The following is a 5306-nucleotide window of genomic DNA, read 5'->3' on the forward strand; positions in this document are numbered from 1 at the left end:
ACACACACACACCTCTCATGGTTACAGATCAGATGTGAGCTCTCAGCTACTGCTCCAGTGCCACGCCTGCCTGCTGCCATTCTCCAGCCGTGATAGTCAGGGACTTACTCTCTGAAACTGTAACCAAGTTCCCAATTAAATGCTTTCTTTCATAAGTTGCCTTGGTGATGGTGTTTCTTTACAGTAATAGAACAGTAGCTGAGACACTATTCAAAGAGTGTAAGAAAAATCTGTGAACAGTAGCTGACCACTAAGCCATTGGAGAAGAAATAAAAATTGCACATTCAAAACAAAAGGTGTAAATCTGATTATATGGAATTTCCATCTTTTGATAAAAATTATAAAACTCTCTACCCCTAGGGGCTTTACATGTGTGGCTGCTGTGTCACATGTGCATCAATAGGTGGCAAAGAAGAGAGAGGCTGTGTCTATGCTCAGTGCCCTGACCTATGAACATCTGAATAAAAGAAGCATGTGGTGGAGAAATGGAACAGAAAAGAAAAATAGAAGGATGTGGTCACAATGAAGAGAGGCAGAACTGGAGACGGGGGTGGGGGGGTGGGGGGGTGGGTAGTGAGGAATAGCCTAATGTGAGTAGCTGGTGAGGCTACCAGGGACCATGGTAGGGTTCTGGCATGCCACTGAAGGCCATGTCTGGCTCTGTGGCCCTACAGCATCAGGAGTCTGTTACAACCAAAGGCCAAGCACACATCCCTGGTTTGGACAGCCACTCTGGGACATGTTAAAATCTGAGAGCTATGCAGAACTGGACCCACCCCTTTCCTGGGAGTTATAGGAGAGCTAACCCTGGGGGCATGAGAGCTCAAGAGCTGCCCCTGCCCCTAGCCAGCTGAAGTACTCAGGAAATAAGGCCCTGCGCACTGCCAGGAAGCACAGTGGAACTGGTCCTGGTTGCAGTTGTGGATGAGTGGTCCTGAAGGTATGAGCGTGTGAAAGCCTACCCTGCTCATGTCCTGAGAGGTGGCATGAATAAGGGAGATACCCTCTTCCTCACAGCCCCTCACCACCTGCAGCAGATGAGAGACCTGGCCCTGGGGTCATGAGAGCAGGAGAGCTGGCCCTGTCCCTCACCAGCTGCAGCACCTGGGAGAGCAGGTCCTACACGTCCCCTGGGCAACACAGTAGAGCTGACCCTGTTGGCAGGGGTTTGGGTGAGCCAGCCTCAAGAACATGAATGTGGGAGAGCTAACCCTACCACTTGTCTGCTTCAAAGTGACATGGATAAGGAAGAGATGATTCCTCCCCACCCCCCAGCTCCTTGCTACATACAGCAGACAGAAGAGCTGGCCCCGAGGTCATCAGAGCAGGAGAGCTGCCCCTGTCCCTCACCTACTGGAGCTCTCAGGATATCGAGCCCTGCACCTAGAAATCCTTGAATGTAGGGGTTGCAGGTAAGCTGGCTTCTAGGGCATGAGCATCAGGATCCAGCCCCTCTTTTCCCCTCACCTGGGAAACAGAGAAGATATGGCCCTGGTTGTGAAGAGTGTGGGTGAGCTAGCCCTGAAGGTGTAAGTGTGGAAGGGCTGAGCCTGCAACTTGCCTGCTGCAGCATTTGGGACAGCAGGCCCTGCATCTCACCTAGGCACCACAATAGAGCTGGCTTTGCTGGCATGGGCATAAATGAACCAGCATAGAGAGCATGAGAGCAACAGAGTTTGGTCTGCCCTTTGCTGACTGCGGCATTAGGTGGGCCAGCCAGAACAGAGCAGGAGAGCTCACCCTGGTGGTGTGGGTGCAAGAGAGCTGGCAGGCTGACCAGCTCAGATACATCTCAAGCCTAGATCCAGGGCCTTGAATTGGCCCACCCCAACATCTACTCCATTGATGAACTGCCGGAGTGTATGAAGGGGCCAGTCCTACAGATCCAAAACTACAGGATCTCCATGACACAGAGCAACAACAGAATATCTGAGAGGAACCCCAGTGAAATTTCAGTATTGCTAGAGTACAAGAAGCCAGAGGCCATGTACTGGACCAACTGATTGCAGTGAACATTTGCAAGCAAAGAAGTGTGGACAAAAGTGTATACTGTGGGACACGCTGTGACACACTACAGCTTCCACAACAGTGTGGAGTCAGGATGTCTTGGTTCTTTCCTATGGACACTCAAGGTTTAGATCTATGTACTGCACATGGTTTCACCTAGCCCAGATTGAGAGGGTAAGGTATTTTCAGGAACTCTACATTATTTCCCATATCTTGTTATGGTTAATTGGTTTGATAACCAATTAGAAAGTCCCTTTAATAAATAAGCAACAATGCAGTCTCTATGAGTCTTCCCACTCCATTCCCTACATCAGTGACCTGAAATGACCAGCATTGCTATGTGTCAGGATAGGCAATAGAGCCTGGTCAGGTTGTAATTGAGTTATGAGCAGTAAGCACATTAGCCCAGGTACTCACCAAAGACCAGATAAGAAACTTTTCTCATGAGTGTGTTTGGTGGTCAGGGTGACACAGGCATCCTGACTAGTTAGGTTGAAGCCATGGTGAGCTTTCAGGATTCTTTAATAAAGGTGGAAGGATACTGGCTAAATGACTTTAGTTTGGATTGCATTTGGGACAGGTCAAACATGGGGAAAAGAACAGGTCTTAAAGTGTGCTGAGGTCCTCAATGGCCACCTCCCATGTTTCCCATGGGGAGAAAGGAGGTTTAAGTGTTCTTTGAGTTCTCTGCTTGTGGTCCCTCACAAGTGTGGGCTGGAGAATGTGCACCTGGATAGAGAGGTAGACCAGTTGAATAAATCCCATCTGTGGAAAGGAGGGAGGGGAAGAAAAAGAAGAAAGAGACCAGAAAGAAAATGGAGACAGACTTGTTAAACAGCTGTGTGGCTGGCAGTAATGGCAAAGCCGGAGTGAACACAAATAGATCACAAATAGATCCCCTGGAATAAAGTTTAGGAGTGAGGGGCTTGTGTAAGAGAATCCTGTGACATACTATAACATTCCTTCCATAGCCACGAGTCCAAAAGACAGGCCATGAAGGCATGGGTGTAAATTATCTCAGACGTCCTTCTTGAATTGTCACAAAAGAGGTCTAGTTATAAGATACAATTACAGCTTAATGTGTATTAGGCAGCCAGAATTTCTTGGTCCAGGAGTGGGTATTTGTTACAAAAAAACAGGGTTTTATTTTGTGTGTGTGTGTGTGTGTGTGTGTGTGTGTGTGTGGTGTTATTGTTGTTGTTGTTGTTTCACCTTTTACGAGTCTGAGGATAAAACTTAGATCAGTTTTTCAATAACATGTCCAAGGGATGCATTAGACCGTGAGTCCTAGCAGAAGTAAATCAATTATTCCTAAGGCATCCTTTGGAGGCATCAGATATCCAAGTCATGGGTGAGACTCAGTCTCACCATGCTTACTGGACTGAGGCACTTGTCCAAGAATAAAGACCTTGTGACTCACAGAGGTAAAGCACAGTTTCACTCTATAGCCAAACCTGTCTGGTGAGTCAGGCTAGACCAACCTTCAGTGATAAAAACTGAATCAGCTGTGCAGGAAAGGGAAGCTGTGGAGCTTGGCATCCTGATGAAAGCAAGATCATGATTGCCTAGAGGCAATCCAGAAGTCTGCCTAGGAAGGAAAACTGCAGGCAAAATGTTCCTCAGTTATGTGTTCACCAAGGACCAGGCTGAGGAAGGAGGCAAATGAAGAGAGGAGGGAATAATTGAATCCTCACAATGTGTGAGGATTTGTCCTGGACGTTGCCATCCCTGTGATGTTAATAGTGAGGCGGGCACCTATAAAAAATAAAGGTATCCCTTACCATTTAAAAGGAGCCAAGAAGAAGTTCACAGGGCTTCTCACCCAGTCATGACAAGCACCAGAGTGAAGAGAAAGATCACGTGACCTAGACCAGAAAGTCATTCTTCGGTGACAGTGTCCTGAGAGAGAGGACCAGAAAATCAGAAGATAAAGAGATACATAGGTTTGGGATCAGGAGGTCTTGCACAAGCTATGTCCTATGCCAAGCAAGTGTATTAAGAACATCAGCATCTTATATATTACTTCCAGGAAGAAATGGAACAAAGTTAGCAGAACCTATCAGATAATGGGACAAAGTCAGCAGGGAGCTAATTAAACAATGTTGTCAAGGGGAACAGAGATTATCTCAAGAGCATCACAGTTGGGAGCACACCACAGCCTTGGGACTGATAACTGTAGTCCTGTAAAATAGAAAGAGTTGGGTTCTCAGGATCTGAGACTGAAGCTCATTCAAGGCCCTGGTCCCAGGACATTACTGGCTCTGCCAAGCATGTTCCTGCTTTTATCATGAGAAACATGTTTCTTCTCCTTGGAGCCTCAGAGAAAGCCTGGGGCCAGCCCAGCCCACAACAATCAGGGAAGCAAGTGGAGAATTTTCCAGCCAGGCATCCAAAATGTTGTGTCAAGAAAAGGGACCCTCGGTGTGGAGATAAGTTATTTATTAAACAAGAATTGATACAAAACTTTTAGTAAATACTTGGGCCAGCAGGATGGCCCAGTGGCTAAAGGCTCTTGTAGCATGAACCCCACAACCTGAGTTCAATCCCCAGAAACCACATAAAAAAGGAGAGAAGTGACTTCACAAGATTGTCTTCAGACTCCACATGTGCAACACGCACCCACACCGGATCACATCACAAATAATGTCTTGTTTAATTTTTTTTCAAAGAACAGGCCATTTGGACAAAAAATATTACAGGCAAATTCTCAGTGGATTCTCATTGAAAAGGAATGGGGTCCTTTTGTAGCAATTAAAAGACGTTTCTTGACTTGGTCATATGGCCATTTTATAGCATTGAATATAGGGTTCAAGAGGGCAACTCACTATCTTGTTAGGCAAATAATTTTATGACACCACTTGCCCTCCCTGAGACTACTTGGGATGATGTGTCAAGGGTCATTAGAATTAGGTTTTAGTTATTTGTACAAAGCATTTCAAGTCACTGGGTCAAGCTCCAAACAGCCATGGTTTGACCATCAGAGAGGAGAGAATTTAGCTTTTAATCTTTGACCCTTTTATTTCTGTCCTTTACCAACTGCCTATTTAAAACTCAGACAAAAACCAGTAAGAGGTCTCAGAGATAAAAGTGTTTGCTACCAAGCCCAATGACCTGACTTTGATCCCCAGGACTCACATGGCAGAAAGAGAGGACCAACCACACATGTGAGTGCACAGTGCACGTACGCAAACAAGCTAAATAGATAATTCTAAAAACAAATTTAAAAATCAGAGATAAAATTAAGTAAATAACTAAATTACAGTCTTGGAAAAACAAGAACAAGCTAAACTCAAAAACAT

The 5306-nt window shown here is 45.9% G+C and overlaps 1 non-coding gene across 1 annotated transcript; it reads left to right on the forward strand.

The window, feature by feature from the left end:
* Positions 1 to 349: 349 nt before the first annotated feature.
* LOC116092778 lies at positions 350 to 480 on the forward strand. Its single transcript, XR_004119487.1, has one exon. It is a non-coding gene; the product is annotated as a small nucleolar RNA SNORA17 (small nucleolar RNA).
* Positions 481 to 5306: the final 4826 nt, after the last annotated feature.

Source organism: Mastomys coucha, unplaced genomic scaffold (assembly GCF_008632895.1).
Source record: "Mastomys coucha isolate ucsf_1 unplaced genomic scaffold, UCSF_Mcou_1 pScaffold15, whole genome shotgun sequence".
Classification (NCBI taxonomy): Eukaryota; Metazoa; Chordata; class Mammalia; order Rodentia; family Muridae; genus Mastomys; species Mastomys coucha.